At 41.3% G+C, this 21,661-nt stretch overlaps 1 protein-coding gene across 1 annotated transcript in view; it reads left to right on the top strand.

The window, feature by feature from the left end:
- Positions 1 to 21,661, top strand: part of zgc:174180 — an 83,622-nt gene that overhangs the window by 53,683 nt on the left and 8,278 nt on the right. Inside the window, exon 20 of the mRNA XM_087245823.2 lies at positions 18,007 to 18,180. The gene's annotated coding sequence lies outside the window, so the exon portion shown is untranslated. The remainder of the gene's footprint in view (positions 1 to 18,006; positions 18,181 to 21,661) is intronic.

Below are 21,661 nucleotides of genomic sequence, written 5' to 3'. Positions count from 1 at the left end.
TCGGATGGCAAGGTCCATCCTTGCGCGTATTTTTCTCATCGATTATCTCCTGCAGAAAGAAATTACGACATTGGTAATCGAGAGTTGTTGGCCGTCAAGCTTGCTTTGGAGGAGTGGCGTCACTGGTTAGAAGGCTCAGGGGTGCCTTTTATCGTCTGGACCGATCACAAAAATCTTGAATATATTAGATCCGCTAAAAGATTGAACTCCAGGCAGGCTCGGTGGGCATTATTTTTCGGACGGTTTAATTTTACCATCTCGTACAGACCAGGTTCCAAGAACATCAAACCTGATGCGTTATCACGTCTTTTCGATCCTTCAGATCGCAAGTCATCTTCTGATTCTGTACTTCCTCAGAACATCGTCGTAGCTAACATATCTTGGGAGATCGAGTCGAGGGTCCGTGCAGCCCTGGATGGGGTAACGCCCCCGATCGGATGTCCACCGAGTTGTTTGTTTGTGCCAGAGGGATTACGGTCCGACGTCGTCCGGTGGGGTCATTCCTCCAAGGTAGCTTGTCACCCAGGGGTGAGTCGCACATTATTTGTTATCAAACAACGATTTTGGTGGCCAGCTATGGCTCGCGATGTGCGTGATTTTGTTTTGGCTTGCTCTGTCTGTGCGGTTTCCAAGTCTTCCAATCGCCCACCTGCTGGACTCCTCCAACCGCTGTCAGTGCCTTCGAGACCCTGGTCACACATTTCGCTAGATTTTGTTACGGGTCTTCCATCCTCTAACGGTAACACGGTAGTTTTGACCGTGGTGGACCGGTTCTCGAAGGCTGCTCATTTCATCTCTCTGCCCAAATTACCATCAGCCAGAGAGACAGCGGTTGCTGTCATTGATCATGTCTTTCGCATTCATGGCCTCCCGACGGATGTGGTCTCTGACAGGGGGCCTCAGTTTGTCTCTAAATTTTGGAGAGAATTCTGCCGTTTATTGGGGGCCACTGTTAGTCTTTCTTCTGGTTTTCATCCCCAGAGTAACGGCCAGACCGAGAGAGCCAATCAGGATCTTGAGCGCACATTGCGATGTTTGGTCTCGCAGAATCCATCCTCTTGGAGCCAACAACTTTCGTGGGTGGAGTACGCACATAATTCGTTACCAGTGTCTGCCACGGGCCTTTCTCCGTTTCAGTGTAGTCTAGGTTACCAGCCACCAGTTTTTCCTAGTCTGGAATCTGAAGTTGCGGTTCCCTCTGTTCACGCCTTTGTCCAGAGGTGCCGCCGCACTTGGAATAGGGCCAGACAGACCCTCCTCCAAGTGGGGAAGCGCACCAAGGCTAAAGCCGATCGCCACCGGTCTAAGCCTCCCGTTTACGTTGTCGGTCAAAAAGTGTGGCTTTCTACGAAAAACATTCCGCTCCGCACCGTCTGCAATAAGTTAGCCCCTAAATTTATTGGCCCTTTTATTGTCACTAAGATCATTAATCCTGTGGCAATCCGCCTCAAATTACCTCCAGCGTACAGGAGAATTCATCCCGTGTTCCATGTATCCAAAGTAAAGCCCGTTTTTCATACGGCAATTAATCCGCACACACCAGTCCCCCCCCCGCCGCGTCTCGTAGATGGGGAGACTACTTATTCGGTTAAGCGCATTCTGGACTCTAGACGGAGGGGACGAGGATTTCAGTACTTGGTGGACTGGGAAGGTTACGGTCCGGAGGAGAGAAGTTGGGTTCCGGCCGGGGACATATTGGACCACTCTCTTATCGATGATTACAATCGCCAGGTAGGCTCGTCTGGGGACGCCAGGAGGCGTCCGTAGGGGAGAGGGTAATGTCACGGTTGTGGATCTATCTGCTCTTCATTTGAAGTGTCTGCGTTGTGTGACAGTTCATTATTTATGGTATGTGTTTCTAAGTGTGTGTGCTTCTCTCTCTGTGCTTGTGTGGGACTCGCGTGCCTGTCAGTGGGTGTTTTTTTTTTCGTGGCATCAGCTGAGCGGTCACATGATCCTTGTTACCGGAACTATTGCGTGTCACCGCTCGGCTGTTAATCAGCGCGCTACAGGTGTAGCGCATTTTTGTGCCTATAAATGTTCAGCGTTCCTGTCTCACTTTGTCAGTTCGTTGTATGCTCACGGTGTTTTGTCTTTTGTCAGGATCCTCTCGCTGGTGGTGAGTGGCTCGGTTGCTTCCTCGTTTCACTTTCGGATGCTTCCGGTTCCTTTGATGATGACTGTTTGATTCACTCTGTTGACGAGTGTCATGAACTTTCTATCGGCGCTGCCGACCAAGATCGCTACTGTTATTCCTGCTAAAAGACTGTGTACTTCCAGCCACTCACCATTTTCTCTGTCTTTTTTCTGTGATCTTCATTAAATAACTTTTACTTGCAATTGGGTTCCACGTCCTGATTATTGAGCGTCACACATTTGTGTTTGTATGTTCTTCTTATTCTGTATATCCACTTACCTAATTTTAACTTTTATATATATTTATTTGCATTTAATTTGTGATAATTCTGTATGCATTTATTTATCTAATTCATATATTTATATGTATTGCATTGATCAATCTGTTGTTGTTTTTTTTTGTATGCATCTATTTATATAATTTATATAAATTATATATTTGTATTTATCAATTTATATGCTTCCTTTAAAGCAATTTTTTAAATAAAGCAATTTAAACTAAGCATTCCTTTTAATGTGATTTATATAGCTACCAAATGTATGATGATGAAATGGTCCCAGATATGGACCAAGCTTTTTCTGAGATATGGCCCAGATCTGGTTCAGTTGTGGCTGACTTTTGGATCCTTATGACAGCCACAATCAGGTTGAGACATCGCCGTCATTCCGCGCTGTATGTGGGCCAGAAGAAAGTGGGGGATGTGGGCCATATCTGGGCCAGATGTAATTTGCTATCAATGACCAGCATGGGATTGCTGGTCACTATCAGCGCCAGCATCCCAGCTGCATCTCATGCTGGTGACCAGCATCCCAGCACCAGCATTCCATGCTGGTCACCAGCATAGCACCCAAATCCCAGCAAGACCAGCATATGTTGTGTTTTGGTGCTGGTGACCAGCATGGGATGCTGGTGACCAGCATGGGATTGCTGGTCACTAGCATACCAGCGCCAGCATCCCAGCAGCATCTCATACTGGCGACAAGCATCCCAGCACCAGCATTTCATGCTGGTCACCAGCATAGCACCCAAATCCCAGCAAGACCAGCATATGTTGTGTTTTGGTGCTGGTGACCAGCATGGGATGCTGGTGACCAGCATGGGATTGCTGGTCACTAGCATACCAGTGCCAACATCCCAGCAGCATCTCATACTGGTGACCAGCACCAGCATTTCATGCTGGTCACCAGCATAGCACCCAAATCCCAGCAAGACCAGCATATGTTGTGTTTTGGTGCTGGTGACCAGCATGGGATGCTGGTGCTTGTATGCTGGCCACCAGCATAGCAGCAGCATCCTATGCTGGTCACCAGCATCACAGCACCAGCATCCCATGCTGGTCACCAGCATAATACCAGCATCACAGCACCAGCATCCCATGGTCACCACAGCATAACACCAGCATCCCATGCTGGTCACCAGCATAGCACCAGCATCCCATGCTGGTCACCACAGCATAACACCAGCATCCCATGCTGGTTATCAGCATACCAGCACCAGCATCCCATGCTGGTCACCAGCATACCAGCACCAAAACACAACATATGCTGGTCTTGCTGGTGACCAGCAATGCTGGTCTATGCTGGTTTTTTCAGCAGGGATGTGTGGTTAGTTGGTTTTAGAGAAACAAATGTAGCTGAAATAAGATCCAAAAACCACACTGAATGTGCCTGAACAAGACTTTAGAGTAAGCAGTCTTATAGACTAGAATATTTACTGCACAATTATGTGGAAATTATTCTGTTCTCTTATTCAGAGAAAACAATACAATGATCTACATTTTGTTAAGTTTGTTTTGGGTGATCTCAGCTTTATATGTGAGTGACAATGCTCATGAATTCAGACCTGAGAGACAACAGACACTCCCCCACTCACCCATCAAGGGCAGTGTACAGCAATGTCCATCTGCAGAAGCTAGCCCAAACTAAATGCTTGTTGTGTTACTGCTGTGTGACCATGTAAACACTCTGGGTGAACAATATACAGTGCTCAGCATATATAAGTACACCCCTCACTAATCTCTCTTTTACATTCATATTTTAATAGGAAGCTCTACAGTATTATAGTTGTGCATATACAATAGATTAGCCAAATCAGGAGCTCGTCTAACAAAATAACTTAAGATAACGGTCTAAAAACAAGTACAACCACATCTATGTGCTATAGAAAATTATTAAATACAAAATTAAAAAAGAGGAAAAATCAAGAGAAGCAAAACAATGAAAAATATAGCTGAAACTTTTTTTGTTTTGTTTTGCAATATATATATATATATATATATATATATATATATATATATATATATATATATATATATATATATATATATATATATATATATATATATATTGCCTGAATTTAATTGTATTATCTTTCTATTTCTGATTATGTTTGGTGACTAAAATATGATTGTCATAAATAAATCTGTTTAATAAATGTGTTCTGTTTAAATGCAGCAGAATACACTGCCTATATTGACTGAGAAATTAAGGAAAGTCTTGGTTTTCAGAATGGGCTGTCCTCCATTATGCTGAGCGCTGTATGTGTCTTATACAGCCGCACATATAATATATATTTGAAATGGTGTAAAACGTGTTCGCCAAACTCTCTTGTGCATTAATCCAGCATTTAATTATCATTTCTGAATGAGTCTGAGACACTGAAGTAGAGGAATGACAAACGCTTTAAACACAAGAATAAATCAGATTTAAACATGAAAAACAATTACTGTAAATCTAAATCATATTTGAAGACCTTTAATATAGATTTTACTAATAGTTGCAGTCTTAGTTCACTGTAAATTACAGTAAAATAACTAAAAAGTAAAAATATAAACATGTATAACATGAGTGACTTTCTGAATAAAGCAGCATCAGATCACGGTGGTCCCGTCAGGCTAAATGGTTCGTAATTTCAATTTATTCCTGAGTGAAAATGAGACACCCTTTCCAGCTAGTGTGCTGTGATTGTTTGTGGGTGTGCATGAGTTCAGGCATTGCCGGGAGAATTCTGTGTATTATCTAACAAGACAACATTTGTTTTCAAAATGACTTGGACAGTTCACCAAGCTTTATGCAGGCATGTCTCTCTTGTGTATTTCTCATGTATTGGTGGAGATTCTGCTGTTTTTTCAGAGCACAGTGTACATAGAGCCTGTGCTTTCAGGGCGTGTAAGAACGAATTTTTGCTAATATAAAGAGAGAAAAATTCGCTTTGCGCCAGGGCGCATGATCTAAAAGGGTTGAGCTTATTATCTTAATGAGTTATAGGTGTGTTTTGAGAATAAACCAATCAGAGTCTCATCTCCCATCCTCTTTAAGCGTCAGTTGTGTCGCACCATAGCACATTGCTATTTACATGGTGGACTTTGTAAGTGGAAAAACTGCACATTTCACTAGAGAGAAAACAGTTAAACAGAGCTCGAGAATGAGAGATGAGGCTTCCTCAATATTTACTTTCACTTTCGTGGATACGGTATGCAGAGACATTAATTAGGCTATAAATAATTAATTTTGTTTATTAAACGCAAATATTTGTTTTTAAACTATTTCTAAATTCAGTTCTAATTTCCAGCAAATAAATAAATGAACAATAATAATAAAGTGTGCTCAAAAACCTGATCCTAATACAGATGCTGTTCCCCATATATAATATTGCTAATAATAATAATAACATTATACAAAAGCATGGAGGTGGTGGGTGTTTATATTTATGTAGGCTAGAAAAGAATATGTTTGGTAACATTTTAATCAATTATATTTATATCCTGTACATATGCTTATTATATCCTATAAATATCCTTAATATTTTATTTCTTTTTAATATGTAAAGATATTTGCATATTGCTCTACATCCTGTGTGTATTTGTCAGGGTTCTGCCACTCTGGTCTTGTAAATTCTTGTTTTGGTGGCAGATTCCAGACACTAGCTCTGTCTTGTCCTGTTTCCATCATTGTGTTAGGCTCCTTGTGTGCGCGCCTTCGTGGGTGTGCGCAGAGCGTGCTTCGCGTGGGCTTAGCGTGGTGCCTCGGACGCGCGCGCTCTTGTACTTGTGTTTGTTCTGTTGGCATCGCGCTGTTTCAATCTCAGCGCCTTCGTCTAGTTGCTTTCGGTTTTGGTTGGCGCTGAGATGAAGTATGCGCGTTGCATATGTGTGAGCGCACGGTAAGGTGTTCATCTATCGTGTGCTCGTGTCTTGCGTCTGTTGTCAAAGCACGTGGCTCTGTGTTTACATTGTGGTCACGTGCTTTTGTCGTGTGCTTGTGTTGTCATGAACATGCGGTTAATGAGTTCTCTCATTGGCTGCATGTTCTTGTCCTGTTTTATGTGAGCGCATGACTTGTGTTGTCTCTTTGTTTCATGTGGTCTCCCATCTATTGTCAAGTCCCACCCTCCTTGTTAGCCCATTATTAGTTAATTATGTTCATCTGTTTGTGTTAATTTACGTCTGTTTATAATCCCCTCATATCTGCTGTTCTGTGCCAGTTTGTCATCTAAACTTCCCCTGTGTTCATGCTCCTGTCTTGTCTCGCCAGCCAAGTTTGTTTGTGTTTTAGTAATGTGTTCCCCCTCGGGGTAGTTTGTTTTGCCTTTTTGTTTTATATATACTTTATTATTAATGAAACCCATGTTATTTGTTGCAATTGGGTCCTCGCTCCTTTTTCCCCAACCCCAACCGTGACAGTGTTAAGCAGTGTTTAAGCGAGGCGCACAACTAACACGCTCTGCGCTGGACTGCTTTCTTCTAGTCTATTGAAAAATCTATTATGGTTTCTCAAAATAGCAACGCGCCAGCAGTGCGCCTCAACACGCCTCCTTTTTTAGACCAGAACGCCTATGGGGGCACATCTGAGCACAAATGCATTTGCTATTTAAACAGCGTGGAGCAAAACGTCAAAACGACTCTTGCGCCGAGCTGAAACTAGCAAACAACAATTGCGTTGCGCCTTGCGCTGCATTGCGCCGGGTGTATGATAGAGCCCAATGTGTTGGTTTCATACTGATTACTTTATCAAGCAATATTTGTTTTCAACATGCACTTACTGCATTTAAGAGTAGACACTTCAAGCTTTCTGTAGTTATGTGTCTTATGTTTGTGTGTTTTGTTTTCACAGAGTATCAGTGTATTTTACTGACACATTTATAAAATCAGTTCACGGAGAGAAAAGAGAGAATGCCTGCACTGTTTATTATCCTTATTTTGATAAACACACACTTTTGTTGTTGTTGTGAGTAAATTTAGTAGCGCCAGAATAAATGCAGGAGAATAAATGCAGGAGCGCCAGAATAAATGCAGGAGCGCCAGAATAAATGTAGGAGCGCCAGAATAAATGTAGGAGCGCCAGAATAAATGTAGGAGCGCCAGAATAAATGTAGGAGCGGCAGAATAAATGCAGGAGCGCCAGAATAAATGCAGGAGCACCAGAATAAATGCAGGAGCGCCAGAATAAATGCAGGAGCGCCAGAATAAATGCAGGAGCGCCAGAATAAATGCAAGAGCGCCAGAATAAATGCAGGAGCGCCAGAGTAAAAGCAGGAGCGCCAGAATAAATGTAGGAGCTCCAGAATAAATGTAGGAGCGCTAGAATAAATATAGTAGCGCCAGAATAAATGTAGAAGTGCCAGAATAAATGTAGAAGTGCCAGAATAAATGTAGGAGCGCCAGAATAAATGTAGGAGCGCCAGAATAAATGCAGGAGCGCCAGAATAAATGCAGGAGCGCCAGAATAAATGCAGGAGCGCCAGAATAAATGCAGGAGCGCCAGAATAAATGCAGGAGCACTAGAATAAATGCAGGAGCTCCAGAATAAATGTAGGAGCGCCAGAATAAATGTAGGAGCGCCAGAATAAATGTAGGAGCGCCAGAATAAATGCAGGAGCGCCAGAATAAATGCAGGAGCGCCAGAATAAATGCAGGAGCGCCAGAATAAATGCAGGAGCGCCAGAATAAATGCAGGAGCGCCAGAATAAATGTAGGAGCTCCATAATAAATGCAGGAGCGCCAGAATAAATGCAGGATCGCCAGAATAAATGTAGGAGCGCCAGAATAAATGTAGGAGTGCCAGAATAAATGTAGGAGCTCCAGAATAAATGTAGAAGTGCACTGTTAAAAATTGTCCCGTTAAAAAACAGTAAAATACTGGCAGCTGCAGTTGCCAGCAATGTACTGTTATTTTACAGTATGTTGCTGTAAAAATACATGGACTACATTGATTTACACAATACTCAAGTGAACTCATTTTGCTCACTGAAAGCAACTGCCTCAACTTGGTCAACTGCTGAATGAGTTTATGAAGTAATGTGCTATATATGCTTAGAAGTATACTTATAACGATAACTTATTTTAGTTAATTAGAAAAGTTCGGTTTAACTCTAATGTCTTATATTTCACAACAGCACACATACATGTAAATCTGGAATCACCAGAGAGATTCTGACTGCATCAGCAACTAAACAGCCGCTATCTTTAAATAGAGAAACATACAGAATAACATCAGCAGTTCATTGTTCATCTTTAACTCATACACTGGCTCTACTCTCCTCCACAACGGTGACAGACAGAAGAAATTAGCTTCAGGTTTTACAGTAAAATACTGTTTTTTCCTTGATTTAACGGTAATCTAATGGCAGCTGTGGTTGCCAGCAATATACTGTTTTTTTACAGTCAACTTCTGTTGTGTAAATTAACAGTATATTACTGTTCAAATACATTTTTACACTGTGTTTTTACCTCTCACACCTTTAACCCTTTAAACCCCAGAGCATATACTTCAGTTTTTATTGAAGTGTCCACACTACTGAGTGTTCAAGAAACATGGAGCAAAGCTGAAGTAAATTCATTAATTAACTGACTAATTAAATGATAATTGAGGATTAACGATGAACAAATGAAGAAATACTGAAGGGAAAAAACAAGAACAGAACATACAAAACTTTAGTCACAGCTTTATAATGAAATAACCTGAAGAACAACAAATGATTAAATCATTTAAATGATCAGCGGATGATTAAACAACTCTACAAACATCATCACCAGCTACACTTATTACTTAATACATGTATTTTTGTATAACATCTACTAAAGTTCTTCTTGAGAAAAAGTTAAAGTTTTACGTCACCATCATGGAGAACAGAGTTTGCTTTAGTTGGGCTCTTAGCCCTGTCATTTTTATCATTTATATATCTTGGCTGCTGTAATTGTTAAGAACTTTGTTTAAAAAGCTCCTTTGTTGTGGCAAGCCAGCCAAAAACCTAAATAAGATCTGGTGATGTTCATGTTGCTATTAAATGGCAGAGTCTGTTCTCATTTCGTATAATAAAATTTACTTCTCCTATTCAATGTTAAATCTTTTGTTTTACATTATATGTATATATATATATATATGGCAACGATTTCTGGAAGTTTTTAAGAATATCTTGGACAATAACACTGCTCTATGGTGTATATCGCACTCAAAGAGACATCAATAATCGGCGGATGAACCTCAATAATGGTGACGACTAACAAAATTAACAGTTTAACTCACAAACAGGCAACTGAAAGTCTAAACATAAACAACAGCAGAATCAAACACAAGTAAAGAAAACTCTTAGACCATTATACATTTTTTTTATACCGCAATGCATGCTGGGATATTTGTACCGTGCCACTCCCAGCATGCATTGCAGCATGAAACATTTGAGATGTTACCATTGTTGAGATACAAGGTCAGATTCATGAGGTCTGAGTGTGTATTTGTCATGACTTAACTGTTAAGTAATTACAGAGGTATCTTTTCTGTTTCCACTTCTCATTAATTAAATTAATACCTGTAACTAAACATAAAATCTATTGCATGAGGCTCTTCTTCCAGATTTATACCAAAACATTTATCATAACTAATTTCAGACAAATATATTTCTCTATTTATTGACTTTCCAACTTGATTGCTATAATACAAGCATTTTGTTAACTCTTTATTATAGTGATTGGAGAGTCTGAATTAATGAGTTCAAGGGTGAAGAGCCCAACTAAACCAGCCCCTCACTCCATTACGGTGACACAAAAAACACCTTAATTTCTGTTGGATCTCAATGAGAATAGTATGGAAGTCAAATCAGTCAGCAATAAGTGTGTGTCTGCTGTTGTTTGTGAAGTTGTTTAATGATCCTCTGCTGAGACTGAAGCTGTTTTATTTTATTTGATTTTATTTAATGTTGTAACTCAAGTCACTGTTTGTGTTTCTTGTTTATTTTCTTCAGTAATTGTGATTATTAACAGCAGGTGTTCATCAGTGTCTGAATTCACTCATTAGTGTTCATTAAAACTGTCAGATGAACTATATTAGTTAACTAGTGTATGAAATAGTGAACAAGGACACAAAGTGTGATTTCAAACACAGACTTCAAAACATCGAATCTGAACTCTGTTAGCTCACAGTTTTCTGCAGTTGGTTACTTTCTCGAAAACAAAAATGTTACCCAGAAAGCACTGTTTTTAACAGAATATTACTGTTTTAGTGAAAAAACATTATTTTACCGTAGAATCTGACCGTTTTTTAAGAGCAATTTTTTTTACAGTGTGCCAGAATAAATATAGTAGTGCCAGAATAAATGCAGGAGCGCCAGAATAAATGTAGGGGCGCCAGAATAAATGTAGGAGCGCCAGAATAAATGTAGGAGCTCCAGAATAAATATAGTAGTGCCAGAATAAATATAGGAGCGCCAGAATAAATGCAGGAGCGCCAGAGTAAAAGCAGGAGCGCCAGAATAAATGTAGGAGCTCCAGAATAAATGTAGGAGCTCCAGAATAAATATAGTAGCGCCAGAATAAATGTAGAAGTGCCAGAATAAATGTAGAAGTGCCAGAATAAATATAGGAGCGCCAGAATAAATGTAGGAGCGCCAGAATAAATGCAGGAGCGCCAGAATAAATGTAGAAGTGCCAGAATAAATGTAGAAGTGCCAGAATAAATGTAGAAGTGCCAGAATAAATATAGGAGAGCCAGAATAAATGCAGGAGCGCCAGAATAAATGTAGAAGTGCCAGAATAAATATAGTAGCGCCAGAATAAATGTAGGAGCGCCAGAATAAATGTAGGAGCGCCAGAATAAATGTAGGAGCGGCAGAATAAATGCAGGAGCGCCAGAATAAATGCAGGAGCACCAGAATAAATGCAGGAGCGCCAGAATAAATGCAGGAGCGCCAGAATAAATGCAGGAGCGCCAGAATAAATGCAAGAGCGCCAGAATAAATGCAGGAGCGCCAGAGTAAAAGCAGGAGCGCCAGAATAAATGTAGGAGCTCCAGAATAAATGTAGGAGCTCCAGAATAAATATAGTAGCGCCAGAATAAATGTAGAAGTGCCAGAATAAATGTAGAAGTGCCAGAATAAATATAGGAGCGCCAGAATAAATGTAGGAGCGCCAGAATAAATGCAGGAGCGCCAGAATAAATGTAGAAGTGCCAGAATAAATGTAGAAGTGCCAGAATAAATGTAGAAGTGCCAGAATAAATATAGGAGAGCCAGAATAAATGTAGGAGCGCCAAAATAAATGTAGGAGCGGCAGAATAAATGCAGGAGCGGCAGAATAAATGCAGGAGCGGCAGAATAAATGCAGGAGCGGCAGAATAAATGCAGGAGATCCAGAATAAATGCAGGAGCACCAGAATAAATGCAGGAGCACCAGAATAAATGCAGGAGCGCCAGAATAAATGCAGGAGCACTAGAATAAATGCAGGAGCGCCAGAATAAATGCAGGAGCACTAGAATAAATGCAGGAGCGCCAGAATAAATGCAGGAGCGCCAGAATAAATGCAGGAGCGCCAGAATAAATGCAGGAGCGCCAGAATAAATGCAGGAGCGCCAGAATAAATGCAGGAGCGCCAGAATAAATGCAGGAGCTCCAGAATAAATGCAGGAGCTCCAGAATAAATGCAGGAGCACCAGAATAAATGCAGGAGCACCAGAATAAATGCAGGAGCGCCAGAATAAATGCAGGAGCGCCAGAATAAATGCAGGAGCACCAGAATAAATGCAGGAGCTCCAGAATAAATGCAGGAGCACCAGAATAAATGCAGGAGCACCAGAATAAATGCAGGAGCGCCAGAATAAATGCAGGAGCGCCAGAATAAATGCAGGAGCGCCAGAATAAATGCAGGAGCACCAGAATAAATGCGGGAGCGCCAGAATAAATGCAGGAGCGCCAGAATAAATGCAGGAGCACTAGAATAAATGCAGGAGCTCCAGAATAAATGTAGGAGCGCCAGAATAAATGCAGGAGCGCCAGAATAAATGCAGGAGCACTAGAATAAATGCAGGAGCTCCAGAATAAATGTAGGAGCGCCAGAATAAATGCAGGAGCGCCAGAATAAATGCAGGAGCACTAGAATAAATGCAGGAGCTCCAGAATAAATGTAGGAGCGCCAGAATAAATGCAGGAGCTCTATAATAAATGTAGGAGCTCCAGAATTAATGCAGGAGCGCCAGAATAATTGTAGGAGCGTCAGAATAAATGCAGAAGCGCCAGGATAAATGCAGGAGAGCCAGAATAAATGCAGGAGAGCCAGAATAAATGTAGGAGCGCCAGAATAAATGCAGGAGCACCAGAATAAATGCAGGAGCATTTCACACTTGCATTCGTTTAAGTATAAAGCATGTTGGGCGTGCTGTCCGGGGGGAGGGCTCTGAGCTCGAGGAGACACTCCAACTCGAGTTGTTCCTCTTATTAGGAAACAAAGAGGAGTTGGGATTCGAGCGAAGTATCTAGCCCGGCCCCAGAACGCTCCCCAAAAACGCTATGGGTTACAGGACAGCAGCCAGACAATGTGCAAGCCCCCCAAAATTTGCTGGTCTAAAAAATTTGGAGGGGTGCTGTTGAGTTAAAAGGTATGTGTTTCGGGAGGAAGCAGTTGCTGTGTTGATAGTGGTGCATAATGAATGTCTCCAGCAAGAGTGTCTGCTCCCACGGGAGACGGGCGTCCCGTAGGAGCGGTCACTGCGTTAGCAATGGTGCATAATAAGATGTGCATCTCCCGTAGGAGTGGTCACTGCACTAGCAGTAGTGTGTAATCAAGTGTGCGTCTCCCGTAGGAGCGGTTACTGCGCTTGCATTGGTGCATAATAATAAGGTGTATGTCTCCCGTGGGAGAAGTCACTGCGCTTGCAGTGGTGCTGTTATGGTTATTTAAGATGGAAAGGCTAGGGTTAACGCAACATTTAAAAATTATGACCCTTTTATGAATGGTGGTGGCAATTGAGCAGACAAACAACCAAATTATGCCAAAATGTTTATAATTTAAAACATATTTATTTTACAAAATGGATAACTGATAAACAAAGTATATACAAGATAAAGAAAACAAGAATAAATAAATGGTTGTAATAAAGGGGAGGAGGAACAAAAGTGGCGCCAAAGAAAAGAAAATAATATAACAAAACACAACTCTAACTAGAACCCACAATCTCTATATTATCTAATAAAAGAAAGAAAAAGAAAAGTCTTCAGCGTTTTCACGGCCTATCTAAACTACACTTCTAAATACAAACGTAAACAAAACTTACAATTAGTGGCGCACACTTCTAAACTAGTGTGTATAATACATTGGTATCTCCTACGTGTAGCAACATGTAGGTCACGTGACATCTACCCTGTTCCTCGAATCACATGGATGTCGTATATCTGGTAATCAGAGAGAAAACACAATTAGAACACTTTTAAAGATCGATTTCAGCACAAATGATTATAACACACATAACACAAGAAACTGTCACATAATCCAGCCATCCAGCAAAACACACAGTCAACCAACATAGCAAACACACAACAGTGAGCAAGCAAAAAGCAAAAATCAAGCTAGCTTTCGACTGCACCGGCTTCCTTTTAAAGTGGGGAAGTCTGCTTGTGATTGGACAATGATGACGTCATCGCAAACGGTAATGATGACTGGCATCTAGCTTAGCCAATAGGTAGATGAGCTGGGCGGACCTAAAGAAAATGATAGGTAGAGAAGGAGGGAGAGAGAAAAAAATACAAACAAACACAGGCACAGATACTGAGCTGTAACAGGTGCAAAATTGTGAGGTGTACGTCTTCCGTAGGAGCGGTCACTGCGCTAGCAGTGGTGCATGATAATAAGGTGTATGTCTCCTGTAGGAGTGGTCACTGCACTAGCAGTAGATTGAAATAAGGTGTGCATCCCCCGTAGAATCGGTCACTGCGCTTGCATAATGAGTCTGACAGTTGGAGCGGTAAGTACAATTGCAATAGTACAAAATGATAGGGTGTGCGACTCCTGTAGAGCCAGTCACTGAGCTTGCAATAATACGAAATGATAAGGTGTGTGAGTCCTGTAGGAGCGGTAACTGTGCTTGTAGTGGTGCATGATAAATAAGGTGTGCGTCTCTAGTGAGAGCGGTCACTGCGCTAGCAGTGGTGCATAATAATATGGTGTACGTCTCCCGTAGGAGCAGTCACTGCGCTTGCAGTAGTATGTAATAGGGTATGCGTCCCCAGTGGGAGTGGTCGCTGTGCGGCAGTAACCTTATAATAAAACTACTTGAAGGGGTTAATGACCAGGATTAGGAAAGGTTTAGGGGTTGAAATAGTAAAAAGAGGACAATGATGGAGCATTTCCACTGATTTTTCCATTTAATTTCTATGGAAAACTTAATTGATAGGATTAAGGGAACTTAAGGTACTTAAGGTTTTTTACATGTTAAGTACCTTGACGATGAATCTAAGGAATATAGTCTATACGTGGCCCAAGATCACGGGTGGAAGCAAAAGAGAAGAGAGGAGGGGCTGCCGGCGCAAGTGACGACAGCAGAGGCGGCCTCGCGCTGGAACTTGCATCAGGGCCTGAAAGAAAGTTGGGGACTAAAGCCGTTTGCGGAGGGATGCTCGTGCTACTGATGACCCTAGGATCACAGGTGGAAGGAATAGAGAAGAGTGGAGGCGCTGCCGGCGTTAGTGACGTCAGCAGAGGCGGCCTCGCGCTGGAACTTTCATTGGGGCCTGACAGAAAGTTGGGGGCTAGAGTCGTTTGCGGAGGCGTGCTCGCAATACTGATGGCCCTAGGATCACAGGTGGAAGGAAAAGAGAAGAGAGGAGGGGCTACCGACGTTAGTGACATATGCGGAGGCAGCCTCACGCTGGAACCTGCGTCAGGGCCTGAAGACAGTTGGGGGCTAGAGCCGTTTGCGGAGGCATGCTCGCGCTACTGATGGCCCTAGGATAATAACAATAATAATAATTCCTTACATTTATGTAGTGCTTTTCTGGGCACTCAAAGCGCTTTACACACAATGGGGGGATCTCCTCATCCACCACCAGTGTGCAGCATCCACCTGGATGACGCGACGGCAGCCATTTTGCGCCAGACCGCACACCACACACCAGCTGATTGGTGGAGAGGAGACCGCAATGATGGACAAAGGTCAGTGGGCAGATTTGGCCTGGATGCCGGGGTTAAACCCCTACTCTTTTTAAAGGACATCCTGGGATTTTTAATGACCACAGAGAGTCAGGACCTCGGTTTAACGTCTTATCCGAAAGACGGCGCTCACTGAGCAGTATAGCATCCCCGTCACTATACTGGGGCATTAGGACCCACACTGACCGCAGGTTGGGCGCCCCCTGCTGGCCTCACTAACACCACTTCCGGCAGCAACCTAGCTTTCCCATGTGGTCTCCCATCCAGGTACTGACCAGGCGCAGCCCTGCTTAGCTTCAGTGGGCAACCATGTGAGAGTTGCAGAGAGCTAGCTGCCGGCAATAGGATTACAGGTGGAAGGAAAAGATAAGAGGCTGCCGGCATTAGTGACGTCAGCAGAGGCGGCCTCATGCTGGAACTTGCGTCAGGGCCTGAAGAAAGTTGGGGGCTAGAGCCGTTGCAAAGGCATGCTCGCACTACTGATGGCCCTAGGATCACAGGTGGAAGGAAAAGAGAAGAGAGAAGGGGCTGCCGGCGTTAATGACATCAGCGGAGGCGGCCTCACACTGGAACTATGTCACGGCCTTAACAAACCTGGTTAACTGCAAGCGGCATGAGGGAAGAGTCCGCTTGTTAAGTGGTGACCTGTTGGTGACGTATGTAATACTGTTACTGGGTGAAAGCTGCCACTTATTTGAGTTGAGAAATTTATTCATTTATGATCACTTTTAATTCTTATCACACGATAAAGTTAATTTTATACTAAATCCTATTTGGGCTTGCTGCATAACGAATGCCAAAATCTTAACAATTTTAAAAAATGGATCACTTTCTGGCCATCAGATATGAGGTGTGGACATATGTATTGCGATCGTGATTTTCGAAGTATTAAATCACTTTGTTAACATTATAATTAACATTTCATGAGTCTCCCCGTGCAGTAAGTTGCGAAATTATTCGTTTATGATCAATTTTAATCATATTACACGTTAAGTTAGTTTATAAGAAGTCATAGTGTACATAACCATTTTTGGGCTTGCTGCATAACAAATACCAAACTTTAACAATTTATAAAAATTAATCACTTGCGTCATGTATGAGGCATAGACATAATATTGTGATCATGATTTTCGAAAGAAATAAATCGCTTTGTAAACTTTATAATTACCATTTCGTGAGTCTCCCCATGCAGTTCAATAGAGCGCTTGGACCCGGAAGCCGCTTCGCGTGACGTCACACTTACGAGCGGATAGGCTTGTTATTCCTAAATTTGGGGGGCCAAGAGCAGTGGCATTGCGGGCGCTACTAAGTGGAAATGTTTCATGCGTGGGGGATGGACGAGGCCGTTGCAGAGACATACTCACGCTGTCATGGCGAATTGGCCGATGGTGGAGCTTCGCCTGTAGAGCGGCGGCTAAGCACTCGCTTGATCTGGGCCGGTGGTTGCCAAACTGGGGAGCGGCTCAGGTTTGTTGCTGGTGTCTGGTAGAGCGGCGGCGTGGCGGGCCTAAGTTAAGACCGCGGATTTAGACCGCGTTGCTGATATGCTCTGCCAGGTGCTGATGCGCTAAACGTCGGCTTGGAGTTTGCAAGAGGAGCCGTGTCATCCTCATGGAAATTTGCTGTTTGGACAAGGTTACAGCGATTGGATGTGCCAATGCTGAAGTCGTGAGATGCTGCAGGTAAGACAGCTTTGGTATATTTAGGGGTTGTTCAAGAACTGATTTTTATGATGGGATAATTGTCAATAATGTATTCGATACTGAAACTTCTGCGCATGCTCCTCCTGAAATTTGTTTACAAAACATCACTTCAGAATGGGCTGTCCTCCATCATGCTGAGCGCTGTATGTGACTTATACAGCCGCACATATAATATATATTTGAAATGGTGTAAAACGTGTTCGCCAAACTCTCTTGTGCATTAATCCAGCATTTAATAATCATTTCTGAATGAGTCTGAGACACTGAAGTAGAGGAATGACAAACGCTTTAAACACAAGAATAAATCAGATTTAAACATGAAAAACAATTACTGTAAATCTAAATCATATTTGAAGACCTTTAATATAGATTTCACTGATAGTTGCAGTCTTAGTTCACTGTTTGAAAACTTTACCAGGTTGTGTCTGTCTGTGGGTGTCAACATTCAACATCACTTTCTGTGTGAACAGCCCTTAAATATTGCCAGATGTGGAGCCCAAATGTGCTGGGGTAATATTTTATTTATATTGATATGAACTTTTACAGATGATGTCGAGTCCTTGTTGAGTGTGTGTGTGTGTGTGTGTGTGTGTGTGTGTTTGCTGATGCGAGGGCTCGATCAATAAGGAGAGCTGATCAGGATGTGTGTGTTCATCACTGCTGTTGACATGAGCAGAAACAGCAGTCAGCATCTTCACAACACAAAGAGATGTGTGATTGTCCAACTGTGTGATGTGGACTATTGCTGTGTTTGTAGATTGTCTGGCTGTATGGTGACAGAGGAAGGCTGTGGTTTTCTGTCTTCAGCTCTGACTTCAAACCCCTCACACCTGAGAGAGCTGGATCTGAGCTACAATCATCCAGGAGATTCAGGAGTCAAGCTGCTCTCTGAACAACTGGAGGATCCAAACTACACACTGGACAAACTCAAGTATGTGGAGCAGCACTGCCTTTTTTATTGTGAATACAGATACTTTGATACTTCACTGCTCTTCTAGAGTCCAGATATGAATCAAAGCTGTTAAATATGTCAGTGCACTGGGGCAGTTCTCACATTAAGCGTGATATTATATCTCATATTAACACTGAACAGTTTCAGCTTTGTAGTTGAGCAGTGAAACTTGTTCTCTACATTTCTGCTGAAGAACTGTACAGTATCAGGTCAGAGATGTGTGTGTACTGTTCTCCAAATATGTCCTGTGTATACTTTAACAGCAAGTTAAACTCTCCCTCATTAACTTCACAGACACAGAATGTCCTTTATCACACTTTAATAAGGGCGGAGTAAAACTATAAACAGGAAGAAAATAAACAATATCAATTTACATTCACAATGTGGACATAACAAAGATGTTTCTGGCAAATATCTCACATATCTTGTAATCTGGCTCTTTTCTGCTTCTAAACTAACATGAACACAAAATATCAGGCAATAAAAGTGATCAGCAGACAGTGATGCTGGTTCTGATATTGTCCAGTGACAATCACATGTTGAACAAACTCAAATAAAGCAAATGACAAAAAACTCCTAAACTAATCCTTTATAACTGAAGTATTATGAACAATAAACAGAACACAAACCCACGAAGCTTCCAAAGGGCGAGGAGGACTGCAGATTGGTCTGGATTCACTGCTCTCCAACTTAGCAATGTTTGGAGATAATGAAGAGGCATTTGACAGAAGATGAAGATCTCCATCATATTTCAAGTCATTTAACACTGAATTCTGCTTTATTATTGTGCTGCGCTTTTGTCAATTGATCATTGAATGAATCCTTCAGTCTTTATATCTGTCTGTTTCTGTGTTTCCATTCTGTTTTCTGTTTCCACATCTGGGGGCTGTTCCAGAAAGCAGGTTATGTGACATACCCGGGTAAGTTTGAGAGTAAGTAGGTGGATAACCTCAACTTTGGTTCCAAAATCGGAGGTAACTTCTGGGTATGTTAAGTAGCCATAGCAACTTACTCTCTGAAGATAACCTGCTCCGGAGCAGGTTATGTTCAGAGAGTAAGTTGCTATGTTTCAGAGTTTGTCTGTTTTAGAGAGTTTACTGAGCATTGCATTCTCTTTTGATGGGAATATTTATGGAAGTGGACACACAGATACAAGTTTTTTCGTTGTGAGAGGGTTAGAGGTGCATAGTTTTTTTCATAACCAAATTCATAATGTTAATGTATTTAACAAACCTTTTTGAAATCAAATGTGACAAACCGCGGGTCTGCGCTTACCATAAAAAAAATTCAGTGCAGCTCTTTGTATTCGCGTCAGGGCATTTTAGGCAACTGTACAATGTGGCAGCATGACCACCTGTACAGTACGCCTGGCACTGAACTGTTTTTTTACACTTTTGTACAGTTCCTTGGTCATAAATCACTGCGTATCATTACACAGGTGATTCAGAGCACGGGAATAGCGTAGTGGACAGTGCGTCGATAAAAAACAACGGAGCGCACAACGCAGCCAGTTCGAATCTCACTTACAGACCTTGTGTTTTTTTCTCTCTTTCTGCACCCTCACATTTTTCTTTATAATATTATAAGTGGCAGCTTTGTCTTTTGTAGGAAAATATATCTTTAATTTAAGATGAGGACGTCGTTCTTATATATACATTCACGCACACACCTACATTTTTTAATATAATATTTTTTTCAGGGTTTCTAAATGCTATTGTGTGCATTAATTGCAGCCGATTTTAAAGCTCCATCAGTCACTAAAGGACACTGATAATATAAAATTTGTCCAAAGTATAAGTGTGCAGGTACAACCTTATTTTCTATCCTTAATCTTTTGGTGTTTCAATTATTAAACTCATTACTGCTTCCACTTACCAACTCATATGTGATGACCCCACCTCATCACTATGTTGAGGCTAAATGGCTGATTTTCAGGAAGTAGTGATTCAAGTGTATAACACAAATATAGTAATAAAAAAAAAAACTGTTAAGCAAATGTTGCTTAACACAATGTTTATTTTTATTATATTTGTATTATAAAATAGAATCATTACTGGGCACTACATTGTTACTTGCTGGAGGACAAAAGATACCCTTTTCTGCCTTATACGATGACACCCTACCTGCAGCCTGACCCAGAGGAAATCTCAGTGACCCAAGCAGACAAAACAGATGGAATTGTGCTAAAAATATATAATTAGTCAAAAAACTATGTTTAATCAAATAGTTTGGTCTGTTCATTTCTTAATTTCCTGAAATAAAATGAATGATTTTGTACACTGCTTTATACACGCACCTTTCAACGTGTAACATATTTTTCATATACATTTCTCACCTTAAGTTGATGCTCATGTGACTTTATCTTTGAAGATGGACCTTATACAGCTACTTTAGAATTTAAATATGCAGATAAAAGATTTTGTGATCCAAGAGTAATATTCAAATATGGAAAAGTGCAGAAAATTCTTACACTGCTTGTTAGTTGAGGCAGAAGGAACTTCGTCTGCATGCAAAATAAAAAGAACCTAAAGCTATCTGACAACAATCACTTACAACAGTGACAGAGTGTGGTTTAAGTCAAAAACTCAACCACTGAAAAGCCTTTATTATAGGACACAGCAGTTAGACAGGCCTCTTTCTATTAGCTGCATGTCAGAAAGAATATTCTAGAGTGTTAAATAAAGAGCTCCAGTAATTAAATTTTACCTTTTATGATAATGTTTCTGTGTTTAATGACTTTGGACAGAGTTCTAGCTCCAGAAAGATTACAATTTCTATAAGCCTTATTAGTCAATACACATATTGTGGCCTTAAGAAATTAATGGCAAGAAAAATAAATGCATGAATGGTTACACAACATACTCAAAAAGGATGTTAAAGAGTAGTTTAATTTATCATTACAATAAAATGGAGGGTGGCATGTGTAATTTAATGAACTAATAAATTTTCTTATTATTTATTTTTTATTTTCTTATCTATTTCTTATTCTATATTTCTTTCCTTCGTTGAAGCAGATGTGTAATCTCAGTGTTTAAAACTTCCAGCTTCGCCTCTGTAAAGTGCGTTGCCCTTTTTTTCTCACCGTGACTTTCTGAGGTGACTCGTGAATTCGGCGATCTACTGAAAATGCCTTCAGGTGTGTGCCGTGCACGCCCATTAACCCGCGGTTATCTTCAGGAGGTTGATTTAACTAACTCTTGTCACCTGTTTTGGAACCAACATACTCGCGGTAAGCAGGTTTTGGGTAAATCAACCGAGAGTTTAGGTTTTAGCAGATGGTAAATTAACCCAGCTTTCTGGAATACCCCCCTGTTTGCTACTAGCAATCACACATGAACACATTATTGCATCTAAAGACTTTACATTTTTGTGCACTAAGCTATGATTTCGTAAAATAAACAATGTATTAGATCATGAAATATGATTAATTTTTGTAAATTTATACAGTTATATAAAACTT

The sequence above is a fragment of the Danio rerio genome, chromosome 4 (assembly GCF_052040795.2).
Source record: "Danio rerio strain M-AB ecotype USA chromosome 4, GRCz13ab, whole genome shotgun sequence".
NCBI classification, from domain to species: Eukaryota; Metazoa; Chordata; class Actinopteri; order Cypriniformes; family Danionidae; genus Danio; species Danio rerio.
This window is presented reverse-complemented; position numbering and strand designations above follow the sequence as displayed.